Raw genomic sequence first — 14,715 nt, 5'->3', positions numbered from 1 at the left:
AGTTCAGATTTTAGATTTAGCCCTCTCGATAGTTTTTTTTTTTTTTTTTTTTGTCCTGCAGATTCTGTCCCTTATAGAGTCTGTTGCCAATGTACATTCCCACTGACAATGTAGGTGTGTTCCCTTTCCTCCAGGCTCTTTCCTGCCTTTATTGTTTGTGAACTTATGAGGATGCCCATTCTGAATGGTGGGATTTGATTTCTAGTTGTCATTTTGTTTGGCATTCCTACAGGAATTAGGAATGCTGACCATCTTGTCCCATGAGGCTGTATGGTATTTTACTTAAATTTCTTTTTAAAGAGTGTGAGGAAAATTTACCAGTGGCAAGTGACTTTTAGACAGTCAGGCATGTTTGGAATTTATTTTGGCAATTCCTGCCGCAGGACATTTGCCGAGGGCAGCTGTCACAGCTGTCCCCCAGGCCTCGGGAGGTAGATGCCAGGAAGCACTGGTGGTCACGCTGCAGTCACAGGAAGTATCCACAAAGAGCAGCACTTCTCCACACCTGCTCCGGTTCCTGCAGCAGATGGAGCCTGAGGACAAGCTGGCTTCCTGGACTGTGAAATAGAGTGGAATGTGCCTGGGCAAACGTGAAAGGCTTGGGTCCCAGTACTTCTTCCCTCTAAAGCTTCACACCCTTAACCCCCAGATTAATCCCAGTGGGGTGGCCACAGCTCCCAGCTGAGGGGGCTAAGGTGCCTAGGAGTTTACATTGTGAGTAAGGGGGTTTGAGCTGGGGATGCCAGCTCCAGGAAAAATGGAAGCTTGGTGACCACTGCCTCCAGTATCCTCGAGGACTTGATCCACCTCTGGACTCTGGTACCAGGCAGAACCAAGCAGACAGCAGAGGTTTAAAAAGGGCTCAGTGAAGGACACACTGCCAGGCAGTCTGGACCCCACCCCAGTCCAGCAGTGGGACCCAAGCCTGTTCCGGCTCCAGGGATGGGATAGCAGCCCCAGTCAGGGCGGTCGGAGGGAGTCAAGTAGGAGCTGCTTTTCTGTCCTTTCCTGTCATGTCATGCCAGTGCTAAGCTTGAGTCCTGCTGCTCTTCTCCTTGGTGTGTGGCCACCCAGTTCAGGTGTCCACCTCATGGACATCCATGAGGCATCTCTAGGCTTTTTTTGGGGGGAGGGGGGTTCCCATAGAAGGTGGAGCCAGAGTGTTGAGCATCAGGCCCTTTTGGATTATCTAATCTCAGAGACAGTTTTCTGTGTATACGAGGAAGTGAGGAAGGAAGGAGATAATCCTTGTGCTTGACCTCTTAGAGATACAGGTATCTGTCTATATGAGAAAGGCAGGCAAGCAGGGAGGCCGGAAGGACCCAAGTGGATAATCCTTGTAAATGGCAACCTACTCCAGTATTCTTGCCTGAAGGATCCCATGGACAGAGGAGCCTGGCAGGTCCATGGGGTTGCAAGAGTCAGACACGACTTATTGATGATAAACTACAGATACAGATTTCTGTGTCTATGTTAGTCCCAGACTCCTAATTTATTCCCAGCCGTTAACTGTTTTATTTTTTTTTTCATGGATCCTTTTGTTTGACTTTGAATTCTGAGTCTCTTGTTGAGTTGTACATTCATTCTTTTGTATCTCTCTCTCTCTCTTTTTTAAAAAAATATTGCCTAGAAAGGACATGATATATTATTGCTTCCTCTGTCTGACTGACTTCCCTTAGTGTATGATTATTTAAAGTCCATCCCCGTGGCTCCCAGTGTCAAAATTTCTTAATTTTCGTGTTGGTTTTTCATGGCTATGTAACTGTCCATCATATATATGTACCACAACTTGTTTCGCCATTCACCTGTCAGAATTTTTGCTGGTTCTTTTTCTTAGCTATTGAGACTAGTGCTGCAGTGCTCATTTGGGTTCATGTACCTTTTATTGATAATTTTTTGGGGATATAAACTCAGCTGTGGGAATGTCAGTTTCTAGGCTTAGCCTCTCTTGAGAGATTTTTTTCAGACATTCAGAGACTGTTGACTTCCTGATCGTTGACTGTTTTGGAATGTTTTCCTCCCGTGCTGGTCACAGGTCATTTCCTGAGGGCAGCTGTCATTAATGGAACCCAGGCCACGTGAATTGAGGTGCCTGTTAGCAGCGGGTGGTCATGTTGTGATTAAAGAAAATGTCCACAAGGCAGCAGCAGTTTTTCATGCCCACCTTTGGTTTCTGGGGGCAAGCAGAGCCTTAGGACAAGCTGGCTTCCTGGACTATGAAATAGAGTGGAGTGTGCCTGAAGAGACAGGAAAGGGCTTGAGTCTCACTACTTATTCCCCCTAAAGCATCTCACTAATAGCCCGTCCAAACTAATCTCTTCAGGGTTGACGGTGCACTGCTGAGGGTGCTGAGGTGTTAGGAGGCTGCCCTCTCAGGAAGGAGGCTTGAGCTGGGATCCCAGCACCAGGAGAGGTTGAGGCTAGCTGAATTTTGCCTTGAAATTCCTCAGGGCCTTGATGCCATGCAGGACACTTGTCCCAGCCAGATGTAGCACACAGTAGGCCTTTAAATAGTGTTCAACGAGGGACACCCTGCTAGGCTGTCTCGACCCCACCCCAGTTCGACAGTGGGGCCCAAGCCTGCTCAGCATCTAGGGATGGGATAGCACCCTATGTCAGGGAGGTTGGACATAGTCCAGTAGGCCCTGCTTTCCTTCCCTTTTGTTTAGCACCTTGCCAATACTCCCTGCAATCCATTTGCCATACTGTGATTATTGTTACTGGACCACTGCCTGATTCAGGTATTAAGTCATCTATGGGGCATCCTATGGTTTTGTGGGGTGGGGGGGGCTTTTTGCCTCTAAAGATGGAGCAGAGTGTTGAGCATCAGATCCTCATGACTTTTCTACCTCAGACACACTTTTCTGTGCTATAAAGCAGGATGAGAGGAGAAAATTTTTAAGGATCATTTCTTAGGACTACAGATTTCTGTGCATTTGTGGATGGAAGGAAGGAAGGAGGAGGATAGTCCATGTGGATTATTTATTAAAGGTACAGATTCGTTGTTGCTTTAGGTACTTATGCGCTAATTCATCCAGACCCTTCACTTAATTAATTTTTTTCCCCGATACCATTTGTTTGGTTTTGAATTCTGGGAGTGTCTTTTGGGTAGTCAGTTTGTTGACTTGTGTGTCTGCTCTCATTTGGCCTGGATGAGACCTCATGTACCAGGGTCTTCCTCTGTCTGATGGCTTCCCTTTGTCTATGATCCTTCAGGGTCCATACTTGTGTCTCCCAGTGTTATGATTTCCTAATTTCAGTGTCTGTTTTTTATGAGTAAAAAATAGTCTACCAGATATATGTACCACATCTTGTTTAAGCTTTAACCTCTCATTGGGGATTTTGCAGACTCCGTGTCTTGGCTGTTGGAAGGAAGTAGGACTGGAGGTATGATGGGGTGCCTGTGCCTTTTGGCAGATGGTGTTCTCAGGATATAGGCCAAGGTGAGGGAATGGCAGATCCTAGGCTTAGCCCAACTTGATGACTTTTTCCAAGCATTCAGAGACTGTCCATTCTCTCCATTGGCCTGCTGCCAATGTATATTCCCACTGGTAGTCTAGAGGGATTCTTTTTCCTCTGGACCTTCTCCTGCATTTATTGCCTGTAGACTTGTGACGCTGGTCATTGTGAGTGTCGGGATTTGATTTCCCACTCTCCTTTTCATTGGCATTCCAGCAGCAATTAGGGATGCTGAGCATCTTGTTTGGTGGGGCAGACTTGGTGTGATTATACCTTCTTTTTTTCCCCTTAAATGATGAGAGGACAATTTACCTTTGGCAGTTGGTTTCCTGAAAGTTGGCTGTGTTTGGAATTTATTTCTCTGGAATCAGCCGCAGGACATTTCCTGAGGGCAACTGTCATTAAGGTAACCCCAGACCTTGTGAATTGAGGTGCCTGTTAGCAAGGGTGATCGTGTTGTAGTTACAGAAAATGTCCTTAAGGCGGCAGCACTCTTCATGCACACCTTTGGTTCCTGGGGGCAACCGGAGCCTTAGGGGCAGTGGGCTTCCTGGGCTTAAATAGAGTGGAATATCCCGAAGAGACAGCCGAGGGCTCAGTCTCACTAGTTTTACCCCCCTCCCCAATATAAGTGAAAATGAAAGTCGCTCAGTCGTGTACGACTCTGCAACCCCATGGACTATATGGTCCTTGGAATTCTCCAGACCAGGACACTGGAGTGAGTAGCGTTTCCCTTCTCCACGGGATCTTCCCAACCCAGGGATTGAACCCAGGTCTCCCGCATTGCAGGTGGATTCTTTACCAGCTGAGCCACATCTCACAAACACCCCGTCCAGACGAATCCCTTCAGGGTCCACAGTACACTGCTGAGGGTGCTGAGGTGCTAGGAGGCTGCACTCTCAGGAAGGAGGCGTGTGCTGAGATCCCAAGCATCAGGAGAGGTTGAGGCTAACTGAATTTTGCCTTGAAATTTCTCAGGGCCTTGATGCCATGGGAAACTCTTGTCCCAGCCAGACATAGCACTCACTAGACCTTTAAAAAGTGTTCAACGTAGGTCACCCTGCCAGGCTGTGTCAACCCCACCCCCGTTCAACAGTGGGATCCCAGCCTGTTCACCCTCCAGGGATGGGATAGCATCCCAAGTCAGGGAGGTCAGACCTGATACAGTAGACACTGCTTTTAATATCTTGCCAGTACTCCCTGCAGCACAGAATTCCACTTGCTATACTATGATTATTGTCACTGAACAATCACCTGATGCAGGTATTAAGTCATCTATGGAGTATCTCATAGTTTTTTGGGACTTTTTGCCTTAGGAGCTCAAGCAGAGTCTTGAGCATCAGTTCGTTGTGCATTTTCTACCTCAGAAACACTTTTCTGTGAAAAGAATGCAGGAAGATGGGAGATAATTATTGTGGATTATCTCTTAGAGCTATGGATATCTGAGTCTATTTGGATGAAAGGAAGGAAAGAGAAGGATAATGCATGTGGATGGTTTATTACAGATACAGATTTGTTGTTGCTTTAGGTACTTCCCCCTTAATTTTTCCAGGCCTTTCACCTTATTTATTTATTCTGAAATGGTTTGATTTTGGATTCTCAGAGTCTCTGGGATATGAATTTGTTGATTTTTACATCTGTTCTCATTTGACCTAGTGAAAAAAAAAGTGAAAGTCGCTCAGTCATGTCCAATTCTTTGCAATCCAATGAACTATATAGTCCATGGAATTCTCCAGGCCAGAATACTGGAGTAGGTAGCCTTTCCCTTCTCCAGGAATCTTCCCAACCCATGAATTGAACCCAGGTCTCCCACATTACAGGCAGATTCTTTACCAGCTGAGCCACAAGGGAAGTCCAAGAATACTGGAGTGGGTAGCTTATCCCTTCTCCAGCAGATCTTCCTGACGCAGGAATTGAACTGGGGTCTCCTGCACTGCAGGCAGATTCTTCACCAACTGAGCTATGAGGGAAGCCCTCATAGATGAGACCTCATATGTCAGGATTTTCCTCTGCCTGACCGACTTCACTTTACCTATCATCCTTCAAGGTACATCCCAGTGTCTCTCAGTGTCATAGTTCCCTAACTTCAGTGTCTGTTTTTAATGAGTGAGAAATAGTCTGCTGGATAGATGTGCCACATCTTGTTTAATCTTTAATCTCTCGTTGGGGTCTTTGCAGGCTGTGTGTCTTGGCTCCTAGAAGGAAAAGTGTTAGAGGTTTGTTGGGGTGCATGTGCCTTTTGATTGATGGTGTTCTCAGGATATAGGCCAATGTGTGGGAATGTCAGATCCTAGGCTTAGCCCAATTTGACAATTGTTTTCAGGCATTCAGAGACTGTCCTTCCAATGTGTGTTCCCACTGACAGCCTCAGGGGAATCTTTTCCCTCAAGATTCTCTCCCACATTTATTGCCTTAGACTGGTGATGCTGGCAAGTGTGAGTGTTGCGATTTGATTTCCCATTGTCCTTTTGATTGGCATTTGTGCAGCAATTAGAGATTCTGAGCATATTGTTTTGTGGTGGAGGTTTGGGTATGTTTATTCTTTTCTTTTTTTTTTTTTCTTTAAAGCATGTGAGGACCATTTACCTATGGCAGTTGGCTTTCTGTAAGTTGACTGTGTTTGGAATTCATTTCTGTGGTGCAGGCTGCAAGTGCTGCAGAATTTGGACCATCGAGAAACCAAGCACCACACTCAGAGTTGGAGAACTTGGGTTTATTATGCTGGTGAGGCCACAGCAGCTAACACTTCCAGCTCTGAACCCTGAACAGTGGGGTTACAAAGTCTCTATAGGCAGTGCATGACAGCAGACTTTAGTGGGCAGTGCTGACTATTATTAGGCTAGTTTAAACTAGGGGTTTCGAACATGCAGGATCAGCTGTTAGGACACAGCAGTGGGGATGCCTGGCCTTTAGACAAACATGGCTAAGCAGGATTACAGGGCTGGGTAACTGACAAGGGTGAGCAAGCTGAATTTCAGCTCCTAGCATTGTTGTAAGTTTTCATTTCCTGCACCCCCCCCAAACTATGTAACTTACATGACTTTGCAAGGAGCAAGCTGAGTTACAAAAGCAGACCCAGCATGAAGTTATTTCTAGCTGGGTTTAAGTTTTAAATTTTCCTTTTCAATCCCCACTCTTGATGTCCCTCAAATCTTATAAGGCATCAACCTCTTGATCTTCTTGGCTCAGGGGCTGATAACCTTTCAGGGCTAGGAGGTGTGTGGTGGCCCTTCTGTCTGCGATGGCCTCAACTAGGCTGGAAATTGTCCTCATGAATAATGGCAAGAGGCAAGATAAGAGGAGGCAAGTCCCAAGGAGGAGTAGGACTATTTCCATTACAGTTTTAAATTCTCCTGGATAAGAAAACCATTCCCCAAATAGCTCTCCGGGATTCCATCCCTTCCAAGTCTGGACTGGGACATGAGCTATGTTAGTCATCTTTCTGGTTATTTCTTCTATAACTTTGTCACTATCATCTATCTGTAGGCAACAGTTGCTAAGATTGAACTTTCCACAGACAACCAACCCCTTTTCAGCCAGTAAATAATCCAAGGCCAGGCAATTTTGATAAATAGCATTATGCATCCTGGTTTGTTGTTCTGCCAATAAATTAAGAGCCTTGGCCGTTTCATTAGTAATGATTTCAATTACTGCCTGGAGCTGGATAATTCTGTTAAGCATGTAAATTTGGGGTTTGATAGCCCCAGGACCCATCTTCTGCCCATGTAGCTAGCCTGTAATATTGGATTATGCATTCAGGAGACCACTCGTCATCTTTCCAGTCTCCAATCTGTAGAGACCTGTGCTTTTTGGTGGGGCCTCTGTATCAGCAGCAGCAGCTGTCTTTATAAACTGGGACTCCCAGTGATTCACCTTAGGCTAGGGAGAGTAGGAAAAAGGAGGGACAGATAGTCCCCAATACACATGACCCTGGCCAGTTGGTTGGCAAAATTGAATATGTGTTAGTCCCACAAATCCAGTATAATCCTTCTGGAGCAGGCCAATGGCCTTCAGTGGACAGGTCATCCCATTGGGTCTTTAAATGGGGGAAGCTTGTTAGAGAGTGAGGATTAGACTGCATAGTTTGGGCTTCCCCACCAACCAGAAGTATGAGTGTTATAATATTTTTGACCAAGACAAGTGAGTTTTCCTACTGGAACATTGAATAATTGGCCCCACCATGCCAGACAGTTTTTGTCAATTAAGGAAGTCTTTAAATGCCAAATTCCAAGCCTGGTCTTCTTGACTTCCCCTAAGTTGTTGAAGGGTCTCTAGTGATCTAATTCTTTAACTTCCCAGGGCCATTGGTCTCCCTTGTTAGTTCCCCCACACACATAGCAGGAAGTAACCATTAATATCTGGGCTAAAAGCAGATTTTTAGTTTCGGCTGGAATAGGAGGAGGACCACTTTCAATCTCGTCATGAAAAGAATGGAAGAGCCTGTGTGTGGAAACCCAGAGAGGAACAGAAATGCTCTGGAATATCAATACAGTTTCTGGGTCAAGACCTCTCCCATTAATACAGATGCTGATCTGGTAACCCCTTTCCCATCTTGAGTCCCCAGGGTTGAAGACAGTGAAATTGACTGGGTTACATGTCCCCACCTTACATTTGGGATCAACAGTTCCCTTTTGGAGGAGTGTTACTTTGTCCTTATTCTCCCAGGTCACCTCTATATTTTCCCAGGTTGCTCATCTGACACAGGCCCAGGTCAATCTTGTGAAGAAAGGGACCTTCATAACACCTGGTGTTATGGGATACTGGGTTACACATGTCTTTGTCATTGAACTTGTATTCCTGTTCCCATGACAAGCCTCCACAATTCAGAGTACTGGGGTTACTGGGGGTTTTGTGAGCAGCACGCTCATCAAAGTGCTTCAGCACTGGGCTTTCTGTATCCATAATCTGTCTGGTTCATCCAGAGCCCTCCTTCTAAGTGGCGAACATCTAACCCTTCACTGGGGTGGGGGGTGGGGGTGGGGACTGGGGTCAAAACTGATATAATGGCATTATTGTTGACAAATAGAATAGATTGTTTTGTTATGTACATAAGTTTCCTTGGCCTCTCCTTGGCAAAAGAAACGAGTATGGTAAAGCAAGGTCCAAGTGACTCCCTGACCTGATCTAGTCATGTGAATGCATGAAATACATGTGGAGTCTGTTTTACTTTCTAATGCACTACAGCTCAGCAGGATATAAACCACTATTACCCAAAACATTTGATTCTACTTAACAATCCCACTACCTTTAGGTAGATTGTAGTAGAGATACTCTTGTATCTGACCCACAGAAAGCATCAAGGCCAGTGGAGTAACCAGTCCCCATTCAGCAGGGTGTCATCATAACCCTAACTCTCTGATGGCTCTAGTTGAAAAAAGGGGGTTGTCTGACTGGGGAGTGATTACAAGAGGTACCTAATAAGGATGATACTCCCCACTATGATGAGATAGCAGACAGCTAATAGCAGCATCTGAGCCTAATTCCAGTCCTGAGGAGCAGCTGAAGATAGTCCTGTAGCAAAGAGCACGGCAGTAATGCTGATCAGGGAAAGGGACTGGGGTGACGATGGAAGCCCATTTATGTCTCAATAACCGGATTCTCAAGCTTCCGCCATATGTCGACCAACCAGCTGCCGGGATGTGGCTAGAGCAGGGCTGAAGAATCCTCGAAATACTGCCGTGCGTTGACTAGTCAGCTCCCAGAGTGACTTGAGCAGGGCTCGGTGTCCCTCGTGGGTGAGGGCTGTCACCTTTGGATCTGGACCTTGAGTGGGTTCTCAAGGTCTTGAATTGCTTTCCAGATGTCCTTGTCGAGGGGAGCCACTGCTGTCTTGATTCTGGTGTGGTGAATCCAGGGGGTGACACCCGTAACTTTAACAGCAGTAGGGGTTGCAAGGACGACCGTATGGGGGCCTGTCCAAACTGGCTGAAGTGGTTCCTTTTTCCAATCTTTAACCCCTACTCATCTCCTGGCTGATAGGGATGAACCCAATTGCCCAAAGGAATGAGAATCCTTTTTAAGGTTTCTTGGGTTATCATTCTCCCAGGGTCTGGAGGTATTGGGACATCTCCAGGTCAACTAGTTGTTGGTCAAGCTTGGTCTCCCATATAAGATCTCAAAGGGAGAATAGCTTGAGGGCCTCGGGGTGCATCAGACTTGGAGCAAGGCTAGGAGTAGCATGTTGACCCGAGGCAACTGGGTCTCCTGACAGAGCTTAGCTAACGTAGTCTTGAGGGTCTAATTCATGCACTCAACTTGCCCGGAGCTTTGTGGCCTGTGAGCAGTGTGGAGCTTCCATTTGACTCCCAGTGTCTTGGACAAAGTCTGGATTATCTCTGACACAAAGCCTGGCCCTGTCAGACCCTGTGGAGATAGGCAGCCCATATCTTGGGATCATGTCCCTTAACAGGGCCTTGGCCCCCTCTTGTGCCTGTTCAGTGTGCATGGGATAGGCTTCAGCCCTTCCCAAGTAGGTGCAGACTACCACAAGGAAATACTTATAGCCCCCATAGGGCTTGACTTCAGTAAAGTCCACTTCTAGAACTTCAAAGGGCAGTGTCCCAGCTGTCTGCATCCTGGGCTGGGTCTTGCTCTTTGGCTGGAATTGTTTTGTGCACAAGTCACACATCTAGCACTGATCTGGGCACAGGGTTGGGAGCTTAGGAACAAAATAGTAACAGCTCAGTAAACTTTCCAGCGCATTTTTCCCTAAGAGAGTTGTCTCATGGTGCTGTTCACCAGCTGGACTGCTATGTTGCTGGGGACAAAGAGTCTTTGGTCTGGAAGCTTCCACCAGCCCTTTTTTCCTTTTGTTCCTCCCTCATCTAAAGCCCCTTGATCATCTTCCTTGGTACAACTCAGGGATGGAGGCAATTCTGATGCCAAGAGGACCTTAGAGATTGGCTCAGGGCCCCCTGTGGGACTCAGCTGGGTTGCCATCTCCTTCACTGCCTGGTTGGCAAACTGATTCCCTCTGCCGACTGGATCGATTTCTCTTTGATGGCCTTTGCAATGGATGACTGCCATTTTGAAAGGCTTCCAGACTGCCTCTAATAGCTGAAGGATTTCTTCTTTGTTTTTGATTTCCTTTCCCCCTGCTGTCAGTAGTCCCCTTTCTTTATAAATGACTCCATGATCATGTAAAGTAACAAAGGCATATCTTGAGTCAGTGTAGATGTTAATTCGCTTTCTTTTGGCGTCCGTTAGCACCTGGTTGAGTGCCCACAGCTCAGCCTGTAGTGCCGACCACGCTTGTGTAACAATCTCATCTGTTGTCATTGTTGCATAGCCTGCCTTGCATTGTCCATCCTGGATGAAACTGCTCCAGTTCTGGGTTCTGGAGGGGAGTGTCCATCAGGTCTGGCCTGCTTGAATAAATTTCATTTATGACCTAGAATCTGGGCGTCATTCATGGCTGGTAGCAGCAAACTTTCATCTTGGGAACTTGTCCAGGATTCTTCAGGACAAGGTAAGGACACTTGGAGCTCTAGTTCTTCGCTCTCCTAGCAAACATGTATTCTGCTGTACTTTACTAGCTCAACTGTGTGCTTGTGTTTGTGACTGATTGAAAGAGATGCACATGTGTGAAACAAGAGCTGTGTCCTAATCTGCAGTTCCATGGTGACCTCATGTGGCTTATGGAAGAAACCCTGTTGGGGAATTATACTGACCTGGTAATGTCAAGAAGCACCCAGTGTCTCCTCTGGGGGAGTGGCCAGAGATGGATGGAGCGTGCAGTCTGAACTCTCCTTTCTCGGTCAAAACTCTCCGGTCTCTTTGACCATTTCATAACTTCCTGGGAATTAGAACTACTAACCTAATCTGTTGGATCATAGACTTTCAAGAGACTTGTGCTCTATGCTGTTACTATGTACTGTTACTTAGGTCCCAAACTTGGATTGTTAGTCAGGAAGTGCCTAGCCTTGCCATGAGCCAAAAGTTACAACAGGAGCATATTCAGAAGCTAGGTGGAGCTCTAGTTTCAAGAGCATCGCTCAGGTTAAATGTTACTCAGATAGGAAGTACAGCTGACTTCTTCCTTTGGTAATGCTAGGTCTTAATGGACCAGAGTAGGCTCTCCAGTGGCTTTTGTCTCAACTCCTTAGATATTCTTTCTGTGGAATCTGTGGGAATGAACTGGAAGAATTGGTCCTAACAACTCGAGGACAAAAATCACTTTTTCCTCACTGGCCAGCCCTGCACCATCTCTTTTGCTATCACGTATACTGGTGTGGTGATGCTTGGAAGGACCATCTTGGTTTTATGTTTGTCCTTTTATGAGTTACCAGTCTTATTGTGGTCAGGAATATACTCACGGTTGTGCACAGGCACCCAGGAGACAAGTGTTTCCCCTAGTCATCTTAGCTTGGGAGGCATTCTGGAAGATTATTCTGATGGCACTTCAGGTGGCATTAGAGGCAGGCAAAGGTTTTAATGCTGAGGAACTGGACATTAGTCTGGGATGCCATTAGGTCTACCCCTGATGCATCTCTACCTCACCCTGATGGTAGAACGGGGAGGGATGGTAATGGGATGCCTGTGTTGGTAAGAGACAGGTTAACTCCTGCCAGGGAAGGAAGCTTAGGTAGAAGCTAGATGTCTCCACCTCCATCTAGAACAGGGAAGGATGCCTCCATAGAAAAATGGCACTGGTTGCTGCTTTTTGTCTTACAGATGGGAGCTAGCAATTCCAGCCTCACTCCTTTGAACTGTATCCTGAAAAACTGGGATAGATCTGATCCCCAGAGCTTAAAGGAAACACTCCTGATCTTCCTATGTGATACTGCATGGTTACAGTATCCCTTGGAGGACAGCAAACAGTGGCTGGTTGGAGAGTCACTTAATTATAATACTGTTTTACAATTAGGTTCTGTAGAAAACAAGGGAAATGGGTAGAAGTAGCATATTGCCTTTTTTTTCTCTGCAAGACATGACAGATTTCTAAGGGCACAGATTTGGGTATGAAACCTTCAGCTGCCTCCTGTCCTCCTACTTTGCCCCCATACCCAGGGCTCCAAACTAAACAAACTGAAAGTTAGGGAACCCCTCCAGAAAGGGTTACCTTGGTCTTGGTAGAAACTCAAACCAAAATTCAAGTTGCCTTGGTCTCAATAAAAAATCCAAATTGAGATTCAAACTGCCCAAGTAGAGGTCCAAACGACCCCTGTCTCAATATGACCTCAGACTACTCTGGTTTCAATAGAAACTGAGACAACTGAAGTGAGAGACACTTAGACAACTAAAACTAAGGGTGAAATACGGGATGAAATGGAGGACAGGAGACAAAGAATAAAGAAAAATAGACTTCTCCAATCTCTCCCTGGGATCATATGCACAGAGCAGCCAGAGAGGCTGAGGAGCAACCGCACAAGCTGTTGCCTCTTCATGAAGCACCCACCAGGAGAAATAATCAGTTTATGAGAGTGCGGGGAGCCGGCCTGACTGCTCAGGCCCCTTCTCGGCCCTGAGAGAGATCTAAGAGGTCCCTCTCTGTCCCGCCACCCCTGATTTATTAAAGTGCAAATTGGCCTTTTTCACCTCCCTCAAGGAAATCGCTGCAGCCACCATTTGCCCATTTTCCTGACTCTGATAAGATTATCGGGCTCCTGTGAATGGCTTATGTCTAGGTAGTCTTTACCTGATTGTAAGACGCTGGTGCCATGCTCTGCTGGAGTTAAGATAAAACTCCTGAGCTAAAACTAGTGTCTGCAGTTCTGCACGTATGCAAGTCTTTGATCTAAAATTTGGTGAATCCTGTTAGCATATATATGTATGTTACCCCTCAATAAAGTCGTCGGAATCAGTCACAAGCTGACTCCGTCCCTCTCAACCCCATCTTTCCTAGTCTTTTATTTCTCAGGTACTCTGGTGATTGCGTCCTTGACCTGTTCCTTTCGCCGGCAGGCCCAGCATGAGAGTTAATAAGCCCTTTTCTTATCAAGAAATACAAATAATAAAGGAGGATCTGAGAGACTGTTTGGAGGACCCAGAAAAATATATTAGAGCCTTTAAGGGTGTTACTCTGCTTTATGACCTTACTTGGAAGGATGTAATGTATATCTTAGGGCAAACGCTGACTCCTGACTCAAAAAGTTGAGTTTTGGGGAAAGCAGTTGCTTATGGAGATGAATGGCTTGGTAATGAATCAGTAGGGAAGAGGGAGGATGAGATAACTGCCCTCCCCACTGGGAATCAGGCGGTCCCAACTACAGAACCAGACTGGGACTACAACATAGCTAAAGGAATATGGGATCAGAGTCATTTTGTCAGATATGTTCTTGAAGGACTCAGGCAAGCATGTGCTAAGCCTTTAAACTAGGGCAAATTGCAAACATAGAACAGGAGGAGAAGGAAGCTCCTGGTAAATTCCTAGATAGACTGAGGGAAGCCGTTCACAGATACACTGAGATTGGTCCTAAAAGTGAAGAGGGAAGAGTGATTTTGAAAGATCAATTTCTCACTCAGTTGGCTCCAGATATCCACTGTAAGCTACTAAAACAGGTGTGTGGACCAAATCAGTCTTTAGATAATCTGTTGCAACTGGCTCAGACAGTCTATTATGGCAGGGAATATGAGAAGAAAGAAAGGAAGAGGAAGACTAAAGAACAGGCAGAAGCCCTTGTTATGGCTGTCAGAACCGTTCTTAAATAGCCTGAGAAAAATGCCCAGAGGGGCCCGGGTGAAAGGGATGGGCTTGCCATTACAGTGGAAAGGAGGGGCACCTCAAGCGGGATTGCCCTCAGGCCTCTAGGCCACCCCCGGCTCCATTTCCAGTCTGCATGGGGCCACACTGGAGGAGAGACTGCCCCCAGAGGCGTAGGTCCCAGGGGTTGGATTCTCAAGACAATCAGGACTGAAGATGCTCGGGGGGTCCCCACACAAGCTCCTGTCCTAATTACATCTGAGGAACCTCGGGTATTAATAACTGTGGGGGGCCAATCCATCGATTTCCTTTTGGACACTGGGGCAACTTAATCTTTGCTTACCGAAGCCCCTGGCCCACTTTCTCCCCAATCCACTTCCATAATGGGACTGTCTGGACAACCCAAATATTATTATTTCAATTGTCCTCTAAGTGGCAACTGGGGGACTCTGCTGTTTTTCACACAAGTTTTTGATCGTGCCAGTCTCCCTCACCCCTTTTGGGGAGGGATATACTGAGAAAGGTCCATGCCTCTGTTTTCATGAATATGGAGCCCTTCCTTTCTCCCCCATTAATAAAATATAAGTCCTAGAGGTGTGGCCTGATGGAAAAAC

Source organism: Cervus elaphus, chromosome 19, assembly GCF_910594005.1.
Source record: "Cervus elaphus chromosome 19, mCerEla1.1, whole genome shotgun sequence".
In the NCBI taxonomy this organism is placed as follows: domain Eukaryota; kingdom Metazoa; phylum Chordata; class Mammalia; order Artiodactyla; family Cervidae; genus Cervus; species Cervus elaphus.
Note: the sequence above shows the minus strand (reverse complement) of the source record.